Raw genomic sequence first — 15,436 nt, 5'->3', positions numbered from 1 at the left:
GATAGCTAATGTGACACCAATATTTCAAATGGTCTCTAACAGAAATCCTGGCAGTTGCCGTCTGGTAGGTCTAACTTCAGTACTGGGCAAAATGGTTGAAACTATAGTGTACTTAGATTTCCAGAAAGTCTTTGACAAGGTCCCTCACCAAAGGCATTTAAGCGAAGTAAGCTGTCATAGGATAAGAGGAAAGGTGCTGACATGGATGGATAACTGATTAAAAGATAGGAAACAAAGGGTAGGAATAGTCAGTTTTCAGAATGGAGAGAGGTATCTAGTGGTGTCCCCCAGGAGTCTGTATTAGGGCCAATGCTTTTCAACATACGGTCCCCGAATTGCGAACGGTCGACTTAAGACCATTCACAGTTACAACCAAAAGTGTTGTAAATGGCGGACCCCGAGTTACGAACGCGATCCGCACTTACAAACAGCGCAGTCGCAGGTAACTCAATGGGGTCCAACTTATGAACAAACCGAGTTACGACTAATTGCTTGGTCCGTAACCGGTTAATAAGTCGGAGACAGGCTGTATTCATAAATCATCTAGTGAAAGGGATAAACAGTGAGGTGGCAAAATTTGCATATGATACAAACCTTCTCAAGATAGTTAATTCAAAAGCAGACTGTGAAGAGCTTCAAAAGGATCTCACAGAATTAAGTGGTTGGGAATCAAAATTTCAGACAGATTTTAATGTTGATAAATGCAAAGTAATGCATATTGGAAAACATAATCCCAACTATAAATGTAAAATGATGGGGGATAAATTAGCTCGAGAGAGATCTTGAAGTCATTGTGGATAGTTCTAAAGCATCCACTAAATATGGAGAGGCAGTCAAAAAAGCAGGATTTTTGGAATCATTAAGAAAGGGATAGAGAATAAGACAGAGACTATGTTAATGCCTCTATAAAAATCAAAGGTGCACTCACTTCTTGAATACTGTATGAAGATGTAGTTGCCTCATCTCAAAAAAGACATTTTGCCATTGGAAAAGGTTCAGAAAAGTGCAACAAAAACGATTAGGGGTATGACATGGCTGCCATATGAGGAGAGATTAATAAGATGCAGACTTTTCAGCTTAGAAAAGAGGAGACTAAGGGGGGATATGATAGAGTTTTATAAAATCATGACTGATATGGAAAAAGTGAATAAGGAAAATTTATTTACTTATTCCTATAACACAAGAAGTAGGGGGTCACCAAATGAAATTAATAAGAAGTTTAAAACAAGCAAAAAGAAGTACTTCTTCACACAATTCACAGTCAACCTGTGGAACTCCATGTCCAAGGATGTTGTGAAGGCCAAAACTATAATAAGGTGAAAAAAAGAGTTAGATAAATTCATGGAGGATAGGTCCATCAATACCTACTAGAAAGGATGGTAAGAATGGTGTCCATAGTTTCTGTAAGAAGCTGGGAATGAGTGACAGAGGAGGGATCACTTGACGACTACCTAACTGGGGCATGTAGCATTGGCCACTGTCAGAAGACAGAGTAATAGTCCTACCCATTCCTTCGGCCATTCTTCCATCCTTATGTTCTTATGTGGTAATCTGCTCCCCAACAGTGCCACCTTAAATCCTAGTATTTACAAATTATTTTAAATTCTTCAGAATGACTTATTTCAAGAGGGATAAGGGATCTTTCGGAAAAGGCTTTATTTTTCGAAAGATCAGCATCTAGACTGGCGCTTTTATTCGGCAAAGCTCAGTGCTGAAAAAAAGCGGCAGCCATTTTTATGCTAATGAAGCACGGGAGATTTAACTTCCCACTTCATTAGCAATTGCGATACGTCTAATTTACATCCCTTTTCCGAAAAAGGGATGTAGTCTAGACGTAGCCATGCAGTGTGAGTGTGTCTACCAGCCATGCAGTACGCAACTATGTACTGATACTCATGATGATAATAATAAAACTTACTTAATTAGAAAATACCGATATTTTCTCAATTTGTTCCCTGAACAGAAAGCTCAAATACCGGACTGTCCAGTTCAAAACCGGCAATCCTATCAGACATTCATGTTCAAACTGGAGACTCTGACACTCAGGATATTGCTGTTGCAAAGCTCTGATAATCATACATGTTAAATACATGTTATATGTCTACAGGTTATACAAGGGTCATTTATTAAACATTAAGAGATTTAGCTGTGTTATTTATTTCCTGTTGAAAAAAGCATTTTAGAAACTGCTTCAAATAATTTTTTCTGGATGATGAAAGCAGTGACACACATGATGAAATATCATTGGAGTGATAATGCACCAATTTAATATGGGATTTAAATTAGTTAGCTTGCTGTATGGTGTCTTACTCAGGGTGAAAGAAACTTAAATGCCTGGCAGGTACTGTCCTATCACAACCTAGGCCCCTGCTAGCTCTCTAAATAGCTTCCTACTGGCTTTTGCTGCAGCTCTCCCAGTTATTGCAGGAGCTGGGCACCGGTGCGCATTTGCTTACTTTCACCTCTGGTCTTACCATTACCATTTAAAACATGATGCAGTATTTCTGGGTGCAATTTTAAAGTGGCAGTGATGCTGTATCCTTTTTTTAGGCTGTTTTGAGCTTACTCACCCTATAGGCTGGAGGCAGTTTGCTAAATTTAACCCCTGGCTGGCTGCTAGTGCTTATTTACATGCACATCCACAGGTTCAGCTGCTTGCAGTTCCTGTTGGCTGCAGATCACCAATGGGGGCTGCAGAAAGTGGTGTCCCAGTCACTATCTGGTTTCTGAGTTATAAAATATTGTTGTTTTTTTTAATCAGGGATGCACCCATTGAAGTCCCAAGCAATAATGTAGATTATTAAAAGAGCATCTCTCTCCCAAATGTGAATACTTGTGAGTGCTAGGCAATGCTCTTGGCACCATTGATATCCAGTTTGAAAAGAGGTGTGTGGCATTTTCATGTAAATGTTTAACGTGCTGTATGTCTCCTAGGAGCAAGTGACATTACTGAAGCACATTTTATGGTGTGCATAGAAAACTCTATGTACTCCTGCAGTGATTTAATAAAATACCATTCAGTTAAAATGGGGGTTGGAACAATTAATTTCCTTAGGATAAATGAATGTTGAAGATCATACATTTTCTTATCTGGTTCACTGGCACTGCAGACTTCACCTTTGAAGAAGGTCACATCACTTTGATAGATAAAAGGTAACAATCTTATAACAGTGTCACAAGCTGCAGTGTGACACAGTGTTATTCTTAGAGAGAAATGAAAAGTATCTGTTAACTTACTGGGCCAAATCCAGTCATGATTTTGTTGACTTCAGCAGGGATACATTTGCCACAATACAGGCAGTCCCCGGGTTACATGGATCCGACTTACATCGGATCCCTACTTACAAACGGGGTGAGGCAACCCCGCACTAGCTGCTTCCCCCCAGAAGACCAGGGAGACGCGGAGCGGCTTTTCTCAGCAGACACCTCAGCTTGAGAATAAAGGACTGAGGGAAGTGAGGTGTGGGAGAATAAAACTGAGCTCTGGAGAAATGTTTGGCTAGAGTTTCCCCTACAATATGTACCAGTTCCGACTTGCATACAAATTCAACTTAAGAACAAACCTATAGTCCCTATCTTGTACGTAACCCGGGGACTGCCTGTAGTGTCATTGCTGGTTTTTGGGGTGGGTGGTGATTATTTTAAAGAATTATTTGAGCCACTTTTTAAATTCAGATAAACAGTCTTCCCTTTTTTCAGTTAGCCTTGACAAACTGCCATGCTTCAAGAAGTGCTGTGAAATCTCTTCACTGAAGTAGGAAACACCGTTTAGGATTATTTCTTACATTTCCACGGTGTCTCACTCCTGTTCAAAGGCACTCAGGCTATGTCTAGACTTCAAGCTTCTTTTGGAAGAACCTGTTTTCAGAAGAGATCTTCTGAAAAAACTTCAGAAAGAGAGCATCCACACTCAAAAGCGCCTCAAAAAAGCAATCTGCTTTTTCGAAAGAGTGTCCACACTGACTGGATGCTATCTCACATTTAAGCTGTGATTGCTATGGACAGAGTGGCCACCAGGGCACCTGTGTTTTTTCCTCTTTCCTCTTCTTTTGAAAGAACTCCCTCTTCCCCATCCACGCATGCCTTTTTCCGAAAGAGCTCTTTTGGAAAAAGGCTTCTTCCTCGTAGAAAGAGGATTATCAATGCTGGAAAAAATCCTCTCTTCTTTAGATTTACTTTCGGAAGAACACGATTGCAGTGTGGATGTAACTCAGATTTTGTCAGAAAAACAGCCGTTTTCCGACAAAACTCTGTAACATAGACATGCCCTCAGATACCACAGTGGTAAGTACAGTGTAAAGACAAAGGCCACATCTTTACTTGCTGGAGGATCAGCACTCTGGCAATTGATCCTCAGGGGATCAATTTAGTGGGTCTATTAAATACCCACTAAATTGAACACTGAGGGTGCCCCCATTGGCACCACTACTCCTCACTGTCACAAGGAGTAAGGGAAGTCGACAGAGCATTTCTCCCATCAACCTCATGCTGTGGGGCTGCCCCAGAAAATCAGGCAAGCTACATTGACTCCACCTATGCAAGTCACATAGGTGGAGTTGCGTATCTTGCACCAATTTTCTCCACCAGTGTAGACCTGGCCTAAGATATGAGAACAGAGAAAGCCAGGTGTCCTTGTCCTAAGCTGCTTACAATCAGAACCTTCAAATGCTTAAGCTAGTGAGCAGTTACTAGATGAGTAGACCCACTCAAAGCAATATAGCTATTCACATAAGTAAAGTGACTTGTACAGATGTACAGCTCAGGCCCTAAATGCTTAATTATTACAGTTTTTCACACACACACACACACACCCGCCCTCCCACTCAGTCTGATGAGTATTTTGATTCTGTGATATTCTGAACTTTAAAAACACATTACACGGCACAAGAGTGCCCTGATTTCTCTCTGGGGTTTTGCCAATTGTGTATTTGACTGCGAATGCTAAATATAACCAGAGAGATTAAGCTCCTTTTCATCTATACAAGCAAACAGTGCAATGCACGGAGGGGTTTGCCACAGACAAAAAAAGCAGCCCTCAACCCAGGAACTGCCTGGATTAATTAGCCTGCCTGTGCCAATGCTTTTGATACTGCTGCTGCAAATGAAGACTCAGATACTGAAACTACTCAGAAAATATAATTAATGCATTCAAACTGCTTTCCTGCAGTTATATAACTATGTCTTAAAAGCATATAGTGTGCAAGCATGTCCATGCTTATTCAAACCTCAACTCATGTCAAAGAACACTGCAAAGAAAACTTCTACTTTTAATAAATGCTTCATTCTCATTCATAATGCAAATCATACATTTCTGGATTTGTGCCAATCTCTGCCAAATATGATCTGGTCTAAGGGATTCTCTTCAATGTTTTTTACCATGGGAATGAGAGAAGTCCTAAACGATGCTACCCTGTATTCATCATATTAGCACACTGAAAGAATTGCTTTTAATTAAATCAAAATGACTGTTAATATGACAAAAATCCCACTTCACAAATGACATTAAGCCACAGGAATCTGAGCTGGTTTGAAAGCATTTGGGTGTGATCATGAGAGCACTTAAGTATTAACCCCTATTATGAAATTTGTGGTGCGCAATGACTTCTGGGAATATATATTTGTAAACTAAACAACCCCAAAGCACTCTTAAGGGTTATTCAAATAAAGTTAAAATATGTTCTGGATTTTAGGAGATACTATAAAATGGGCCTACACTCAAGTCCATTCAATCTCAAGAATCTCATCAAATAAGCTAAATATTTAAGTAGATGCAAAAAGATATATGTCAGTGAGGAGTTTCAATCTGGGTCTAAAATTCACAGCTGTCTCATTAATCTGGCTTGGGTCAGAACCCAAAATCAGCTTCAAACAACCTAAGATTTTGGGAGAGTTCACATCATTATCCATAGAGCCCTGCAAATCTGCAGATATCTGCTTTATATCTGCACTTACCTGCCTCCACAGATATGAATGTGAATACCCACAGCTCATTTCTGTGTATATAGATGAAACAGAGGCACCTCTTCCATAGTCCCAGTATAGTCTGGCATGGACCTTCCATGGCTACAGTAGAGGTACCTCTCCCACGGCCCCAACCATGCACCTGCCATGGTTGTGGAAGAGGTACTTCTCCTGCAGCCCTAACCCAGCCTGGCCTGGAACTTGCTTCAGCCATGGGAGAGGCACCTATCCTGCATCCCCAGCTCCAGAACTGCCATGGTGGAAAGAGGTACCTTTCCCTGCCCTCCACCCCAGCCCAAGTGCTGCTGTGGGGGAGACCTTTCTCCCTGTCACAGCCCCAGGGCAGCCTATGCTCCAAACCTTCTCATCCCTGGCCCAACTGCAAAGCCTGTACCCCCAGCCAGAGCTCTTACACATACTCACAGATGGATGTTGTCTTGGCCCTCCCTGGGCTGGGGCAGTTACGTGGCCAGTGGCCCCATGTCACCCTTCACCAGTTGCCCCCGATGGTAGCTTCTATTTGGACAATTCCAGGAGAACTTCTAGGCTACGTCTACACTGCAGACGCTGTGTCTTTTGAGCATGCCTGTTATTTTGCTATTCTAATGTCCCTGTAAACCTCATTCCACAAAGAGTAAGGGACGTTTCAGAATAGAGGGTTATTTCAAAGTAAGTGCTGTATAGACAAAAACCGAATTTTGAAATAAGCTAGTCTGAAATTGACTCAAAATAAGTGATGATATTTGCATAGCTCAAATTGTGTAGCTTATTTCGAGCCACAGGTGCAGTGTAGATGCATCTCTACTGTTATATTGGAAGCTATTAATGTCTGTCATCAAGTAGGTCTGTGATCATTAAGCAATCACAGACCTGTGTGGCAGTACCGAGCGGGGAAGGGAGAGGAGTCATCCCGCGACCCCACTCACCTGTGCCTCTAGCCCCCTGTCTCTGCCCCTTTGTCTCTGTCCCTTTGTCTCTGCTCCTATGGCAGCTGCCGCAGCGCCCTGGCTTACTCTCAGCCAGGGGACGGGAAGGGCTCTCCACCCTCGGCCCCACTCACGGGCCGGCAACAGGGGTTTGCCCTCCAGCGGGCTCGGCCCTCTTCCCTCCTTGGGTGGGGGGGTCAGAGTCGTCTGCCACCTGCCCCCATCCTCGGGTCCCCGGGGTGGGTCGTCCCGTGTTGGGTCTGGGCTGCAGGGGTCCAGCGCTCCTCCTCTGGTCCTCCGGCGTTCCTCCCGGGGTTGCCTGCGGGGGTAGAGGGAATGCCGTTAGCCTCCTCCCCTTCCGGCTCCCCCCCTTTATATGCCGGCACGCCCGAGACGTGCCGGTCCGTCCTCCGCCTCCCCGCCGCCTTCTCCCGGGTCCAAGTGCCTGCTGCGGGCAGCGCGCCTGCCGCCGCACGGGCCCACGCACCTGCCTCCTGGCTCGGCGGCTTTCCTTCCTGCCGGCTGCTCTCCCCTGCGTCCCACCCGGCCGCGTCGCCCTGCGCCTCGCCGGGGGCGCTGTTGTCAGTGCGGGGAGTGTCTTCCCCGTCACAACCTGGTTTAAAAAAATAGTAGAACTAAGCAAACTTTAGGGCTTGTCTACCCTCACTAGAGGATCAGTGTTGTGGCAATTAATCCCCCATGGGTCAATTTAGCAGATCTAGTGAACACCCAGTAAACTGACTGCCAATCGCTCTCTTGTTAACTCCAGTACTCCATAAGAATGAGAAGTGTAAGGGAAGTCAATGGGAGAGTTTCATATAGCTGGAGTTGTGTAAATTAGGTTGACTTTGCTCTGAGGTGTAGACCTGCCTTTATTTAGGTTTAATAGAAAGAGCAATTAATCTCCTCTCTTGTAATGACAGTTGTAAAAAAAATGTAAGAACTGGGCTGCAGGGCAAGACCTGAAGGATTTCCCTGAGTTTAGCTGCAAATGAAAAGGAAAGGGAAAGACAGAAAGCAGAGAAAGTTAGCAGATAGCAAGATAGTCAGCAGTGAACATGTTCCTGAGTGGTCACAAAGACAGTTCCTTAGGGCACAGGCATGGAGAAGCAGACTTGGAAACTATAAGTAAAGAATCAGAGGGGTAAAGAAACATCTTGCTGTTGTTTGTTTCCATTGTGCTCCATGAGACAGAATTTTGTGGACATTTTTTACACATAAACAAGGACTGCACCAAATACACCTGACTTGTACTATCAGTTTCTTCTCCTAATGGGAATAAAGTGACAAGGACCCAAAGGTTAGCTAACCACTTGGGACAGGAGGGGCAGCAACACTTTATTTTGGAATTGGAGCTATCAGTTTGAACTTGATTTCACACTTAATTGTATTCCATGGTTTATGAAGCATCGGAGGACAGATTTGTCAGAGTCAATTTATTTTATTTTGAATTGCTGCCAGTATTGCTTGCAGGCTGTCCTCTAGTGATTTGTCAGCAATCTGTATGCATATCAAAATATTCAATTTTCTGTATAAAAAGCCCATTCTTATCACTATTGGGATAAATTGGAATCTGTACAGTTTCTCTCATTTTCTGCTACTTCAGTATTGATTTGTAAAATGTTTCTTTATAACTATTTTAAAACAATAGATTAAGGCTGTGTGGCTTTTTTAACGCAAACAAGTATCATTTTTCATTGAGAAAAATAGCAAAATTCACAAGACAATATTCAGTTTTATAAATCCATGTTTTAATGTCCACAAATAATCAAGCAATGCTTTATAAGGTGCTGGGTATGTTTCAGAACATATCTGAAGAAAGAAGCAAAGGGTTTCCATTCACCTGAATGTTAGTTGGATCTTGGCTTTGAAAAAAATCTGAGACTCAAAGGTGAACTGGGTTGTGATGAAGAAGTATCTTGCTGCTGTTGTCATATGAAAATTAAGCAAATACTATAAATGAACATGTTTATGCAAGGTCAAACCAATGTCAGAGCTGGGGAAGACAAGATTGTCTAATTCAGGATATTGTGTTCCTTGCTTTGTGCTGTTCATATTTTTATATAAGCTCTTAATGCACCTTGCTTTAATACAGTTAACAGCAACATGAGAAATGTGCCATGCTGCTTCCAAGTTGCTGTGGTCAACTTCCCATGTTTTCAAACTGGATTTCAGTGTGTCTTTTATGTCATTTGTACTCTCCAGTATGAGAGAACAGGTGTCTTGCTTTAGCTGACTATAAAATAGGGTCTTGAGTCTTCTCAAATCAGCCATATGATAGAAATACCAAGACCAATGCAGCCGAGTGTTTATGAGCAAGCTTTGAATGCCATACATCTGGCAATGACTGAGGATTTCAATATTGTGAATCTTGTCCCATCCTTTGACCCTGTAAACAAATTGAAGACAGCATATGTGGAACTGATCATATTTCCTAATGTCAGTGATATACTGTGTCTTCAATCATACAGAACAGTGGTTTTCAAACTTTTTTCTCCATGACCCAGTTGAAGAAAATTGTTGATACCCGCAACCCAACATAATTTGACTAGAGTGTGGGTGCCAGGGTGGGGCTGAGCATGAGAGCTTTGATGTGTAGGAGGGGGCTCCAGATTTGGCAGGGCTGGGACAGAAGGGGCTTACCCTGAGCAGCTCTGAGTCAGCAGTGCAGCCGGGGAGGAGGATACCAAGGCAGGTTTCCTGCCTCTCCTGTCATGGCAGATGATGCTTCACCCCAGAAGCAGCCACAGCAGGTTCCTAGCCAATGGGAGTGTGGACTTAGTGCTCAGGTCAGGGGCACAGTGCAGAGCCCTGTACTCTTCTCCAGCCCATGCCTAGGAGCCAGGCCTACTACTGGTTGCTTCTGGGGCACAGCACAGTCTGCAGTGTTCAGGATGGGCAGGTAGCCTGTCTTATCACCCACACTGGTTACCTGATTACCCTGCAACAGTGGGACATCTGAGCAGTCCCATTGACTTCAATGGGACGACTGATGGCTGAGTCTGCAGGACTGGGCTGAAGACCCTGATCCAGAGCCCACTGCAATAAAAGGAGCCTTTCCACTGTAGTTTCACTGGGGCAGAGATTGTAACTTCTAAATATCTGTACAGTATCTACCATTCTTTGGATTACTATGAACCAATTGATTATTTTTAATTATGTAGATATTAAGATCTCTGTGGGCAGGAACTGTCATTTTGTTCAGTGTTTGCATGACGCCTAGCATAACTGGGTCTTGTCTGTGACTAAGGCACCAAAGAGCTACAATAATACAATTAATAAATGAAAAATTATTAATAACTGTAGGCAGCAGGGGGCCTTTCTTTATTTATAGTGATGACTTCTTCAAGTTGTAGAGTTCTACAGATCACTGTCAGGTGTATGCTAGGACATGGTCACAAACATTCCAATTAAACTGTAAAAGCTACATTGTGCTTTCCTATGCTCATGTGAATTTTGAAGGCAGAGTCTGACCCTAATTGAGCCCTGTGGAATTCTGCACACATTTTTTTATTGACTATATGCCTCAAAGACTAATCTACGATACTATGGAAGCCTGTAGCAAAACATTGGAAATCATGACATTATTCTTATATTCACTCTTCATCAGTCCTACTGTTTGTGACTATTTCAGGTGCCATTCTCAGCAATTCTGAAATTATTCACAGTCTAAATAATATATTATTGCCCAGGAATTCAAAGTGTGAGGCTCTGGTGAAGAGACATAGTGAGGCAAATTAAAGTTAATTCACTCAAATATTTTAGCTGACTGATTAGTAAGGGCAGAAATAAAGGTGTAGGAGTCACAGTCACAGCCAAGTGTGTCTGGTTACATCATCCCCCACCCCTTCCACTCCATATGCATTTCAGATTTGCCAAAAAAAACTGGTAAAAATTTCTAAAATGACCTGGGCCTGCATCAGCAGCTAAGATTGGTTACAAGTTAAAAATGAAGTATGGTGGGAGAGCTGTGTAGGAAACCACTCAAGCTTCCTGGGCAGTAAATTCACTCACTGATTTAGAAAAAAAACCCACCAAAACCACAACTCTGCTTTGCACAGCTTATAAATATTCACAATCACATTCAGATATGGGAATTGTTTTTAATTTTGAAAATTGAATAAAAAAAAAACATGACCTGCTGCTGGCTCTTTATAGTGGGAAGAGTAAAACCTGCATAGTGATACTTCTGTAACAAGGGAATTAAACATGGTGATGACAAAGTATTATTGCTTTTGCTGCTGCAGTGTTGACTGCTTTTTGTTATAATAGTCCCCTAGATTAATGCATTTTATCTGCAACACACGGGGAACATACAGACTGACAGAGCTGTAATAATTTCTTTTGGAAGCACAGGGCTGGATGAATGGGGACAAGTGTAAATAAATAAAATCTCTAGGAAAAGATAAAGCTGGCTCTCAATCAGACTTAAATAAGAGTGTGCCAAAATATCACATGAAAAATAGGAGCCCTCCAGATTAACAATAATACCTTATGTAAAAATGCTGCTTTATGATACAAAATCAGAACTTCTGCTGTTGTGCATATTGTAGGGGGTTTTTTTGTTTGTTTTTTTTGGTTGGTTTTGGTTTGGTTGGGTTTTTTCCCCCTTGAAATTAAACGCTGTTTGTTAAGGTAAGACAAGGTGGGCAAGATAATATCTTTTATTGAATTGACTTCTATTGGTGAAAGAAACAAGCTTTTGAGCTTGCACAGAGCTCTTCCTCAAGTCTGTGAAGGTGTGTTTTCTGTATAACACTTATTATTATTTGTTTGTATAACGTTAACATTTCACTAAGCATGACCGGCAGATAGGAAGACAAAGGTTCTACCCCAAAGAATTCACAATCTAATTAGCCATCATATAAAACAAGATGGGAAGTGATATATCAGCAATGAGATTCAACGGTGAATTAAAGTGCCTGTCTTCCTAGTTTCATAATTGCATATGCGTACATAGAAATATCTTTTGCAGTAGATTGAGAAAGGCTAGTCATAGAACAATTTCACTGTGGGCAGAAGGTTTGCAAGAATGGAAACACCACTTTCCTCATTACAAGACAATAAAATATCTGTGCACTTTCTATCCACATAACTATAACCTAGAGTTGCCCTTTTTGTGAGTAGGAAAGGCTAAGTGTTGTCATTGTGCCACAGGGCAAAAACCATTAATAAACTGTGATGCAAGACTGCTTCGAAAAGAAACTGCTTGCAACACTCAGCTTCATACTATCATATTCAGTCACACTGTATTGCATCAAAACACAATACTATGGTAATCCGCCACTGGCTTCAATACACTATAATAACACAGCAAAATATAATCTGCTCCTATCAGTCCCTCTGCATGCTGCAATGCTATTTCATCATATTATGTCAAAATATGGTAATGCAATGCCTCATAATTTATGGGCCCTTGTCATGCCCCAAACACACCTAATACCAGAAAATTTTGCAGACCTATTAAGTAGTTGATGATTTAGAAATCACCTGATAGAGAGATGGGCTTGCTTCATGTGTACCACTGCCCTCTACTGGATAGAGTTAGAACTTCTCAAATGTGTGAAACCTTTAGAATTAATAGAGATTTTTCATTAGCACAAGTGACAGGGGCCTGTACTTTTGGATCAGGAACCAACTGGAGTTTATCCCTATGTTAGGAAAATTTAAGAAGGTCAATGTCAGAAGCACAGTGATAGGAAAATCCACAAAGTTACTTAGACATCTGAATCCCAATTTTAGCTACAACTACCATCCACAAAACTTCTTGGCTGCAACCTAACCCTGTGGGTGCCTAAACTTATTTAGCAACCAAGTTCCTGCCTCTGTGCATGTGCATTGCTGGCTCATATACTCGGACACCTATGTCCTGCCTAAGCCAAGGTGTGATTCACTAATAGAATAAACCTAACCAATAGCCAGCCTCTGAGCACCCCTGCAGGATCAGGTCCTATTCAAATGGCAAAGGGAAGAGATGGTGCCCACCTTGCAACTTTTAGCCCAGTGGTTAGTGCACTAACTTGGGATGAAGGATCCCACATTCAATTCCTTCCTCTGCCTGATTGGGAGAAAGAATTGAACCAGTCTCCTACATCTCTCAGAAGAATGCTCCAACCCCTTGGTTACAGGATAGTCTCACTCAATCATGCCTGTTAGAGCTTCCTGCTGTGTATAAATATTTAGTCATTGAGGAAGGATCACAATGATTTTAATCTGGTAGTAAAGGCAGTCACCTGGAAGGAAGGAGACCAGGGTCCAGCCCCCTGCTTTAATGACTATTTAATAATTTATCCAAAGCGGAAAAGCTTTAATAAGAGAGACTGAGGGAGCCCTACATCAGACTATCGGATAACCCATTGCAGAGAGTTCTCTCTTAAGGGGTGTGACATCCTTTCTCCCCACAGCTAAAGCGGGAAATGTGCCTGGTCTCTCACTTTCCCAATGAATGTTCTAACCACTGGGCTACGGGTAGTAGGCTGTACAACTCTTTCTTCATGCATTTTGTGTGAAGTTAGTTCCATGCTCATTCTTGTGTGAAATGTCTTAGGCCTGGTCCTCACTAGACCTGGAAGGTCAGGGTTAAGGTATGCTACTCTAGCTAAGTAAAATATGTAGCTGTAGTCATCTTACCTTAAGCTGAGCTTGGCATTGTCTTCACAGAGGGAGGCCGATGGGACCAAACACTTCTTTTGGCTTCCCTTACTCCTCCTCGTGACTGCCAGGAGTACCGGCGCTAGCCAGGGCCGCCTTCAGTGTTCAATTTAGCAGGTCTTAACTAGACACGCTAAATTAAACACCAGAAGATTGACCTCTGGTGTAGTAAGTATAGATGTGGTTTTAAGGCCAGGGGTGGGAACCTCAGGCTCAGGGGCCGAATGTGGCACCTGGCTTGCATAGATTTGGCTTCCGAGGCTCAGCATTGGGGAGCTTGCACTGGCGCTCCAATCCCCCAACCACCCTCACATAGGGCTGGAGCACACAAAATCTACTAACCTGGACCCTCCGTGGCTCTCATTCAGGGGCTTCTCACTTTGCTTCTCACTTGTAGGTGGTCCCCGACTGATTTTTCTGTGGGTCAGCGGCCCCCGACCCAAAAAAGATTCCCCACCCCTGCTTTAGCTGCCTGACTCCAGAAGAACAGTTCTTAACAGAAGAACATGCATCTGACGAAGTGGGTCTTTGCCCACGAAAGCTTATGCTCCTACACTTCAGTTAGTCTATAAGGTGCCACAGGACTCCTCGTCGCTTTTGCAGATTCAGACTAACACGGCTACCCCTCTGATACTTGAGTTCTTAACTGGGCTCCCTATCAGATATAGGGCCTCTCTGAAGCTTGGACAAAGGTGCCTGGCTCTGGGAGAAGGGAAGGACTTAGGATGCACCCTTCTTGTCAGCATCTCCCAATGGCTAGCTTAGAGGAGTCCTGGCCTCACATGTTGATTTTTGTGGACTACATTCTGAAGTGCCATCAGGGAAAGGCTGTACAGCCTAATGGTAGTGCATCTGTAGGTCTGGAGTTTCAATTTATAAGGCTTCTGTAATAAAAAGTAACTACTGAAATAATTCACTATTGTGTATTTACAACTTTAAAATTCTACTTCATTTAAAAAAATATTTGTTTTGTACTATACACTGTGTTTGCAGAAGGCTCCTAGTTGTGTGAATGAAATGTTGATGCATTTTCACGGGAAGGGTCTACCTGTGTAACCTTCAAAGAGTCAGACCTCAAGTTAATAAATATATATTTCCAGAGAACAAGTCTTATATTTAAAAGTGTAACAAATCCACAACAGCTCCGAGCAGGTTAAAAGCTATCATCATCCAATGGATGTTTGATGGGCCATATTTTCAATGAATGTGGTTGGTTCCAACTCCCATATCTCAAACTCATCACTGTGCTTTGCACTAATTGGATGTCTCAGCAGAGGCCCAAACCTGCATACACCATGGAGAGGGAGCTACACTGAACTGAGATGCATTCAACCCATGTTCACTGCATGGGGGTTCCACTCAGGAGAAAAACACTGCTGCAGACATCACATCTGGAAACTGCAAGTGCCATTAGAACCATTTCTATTACGTGCATACCTGGGAAACGACCTTGTACCCAGTGCAGCAGCTATACTGTATTATACACAAGACTGACCTGACATACCCTCTGTACAATGGACTCCTGGAGGGCTGCCTAAGGCCTCTACCCCTTTAACAAGCCCCTGTATCGAACATCACGTGGTGTTGTTAGACTCTTCCACTCCTGCTCCTTTTTTGCGGCTCTGTAGTCTCCAGACAAGGGTGGTAACGTTGGTCAAGCGGGCTAACGGCTGCCAAGAAAACTACATATCCCATCGAACGGTGCGATGCGAGATGACATAACTGACCGCTCCCGGACGGGCTGCGCAATGCACGCTGGGAGTTGTAGTCCCCATCCTGCCGCGGGTAGGGTACGGTGCCGAAGTGGCAGCAGGATTACAACTGCATTTCCCGGCGTGCTACGCGGCGCGGGTTCCCGTCAGCGCAAGGGGGAGCCCCCCGACGTAAAGGGGGATCAC

At 42.9% G+C, this 15,436-nt stretch overlaps 1 long non-coding RNA gene across 1 annotated transcript; it reads right to left on the bottom strand.

Annotated features, from left to right (window-relative positions):
* Nucleotides 1-5,298: 5,298 nt before the first annotated feature.
* Nucleotides 5,299-15,254, bottom strand: LOC112547696 (uncharacterized). Its single transcript, XR_003091494.2, has 3 exons — nucleotides 15,034-15,254; nucleotides 7,375-7,500; nucleotides 5,299-7,206 (listed from the first exon to the last, which is right to left on the bottom strand). It is a non-coding gene; the product is annotated as an uncharacterized LOC112547696 (long non-coding RNA).
* Between the last annotated feature and the right edge of the window lie 182 nt (nucleotides 15,255-15,436).

The sequence above is a fragment of the Pelodiscus sinensis genome, chromosome 5 (assembly GCF_049634645.1).
Source record: "Pelodiscus sinensis isolate JC-2024 chromosome 5, ASM4963464v1, whole genome shotgun sequence".
Taxonomy (NCBI): Eukaryota; Metazoa; Chordata; order Testudines; family Trionychidae; genus Pelodiscus; species Pelodiscus sinensis.
The sequence above is the reverse complement of the archived record's forward strand: the minus strand, read 5'-3'. Positions and strand labels throughout refer to the sequence as shown.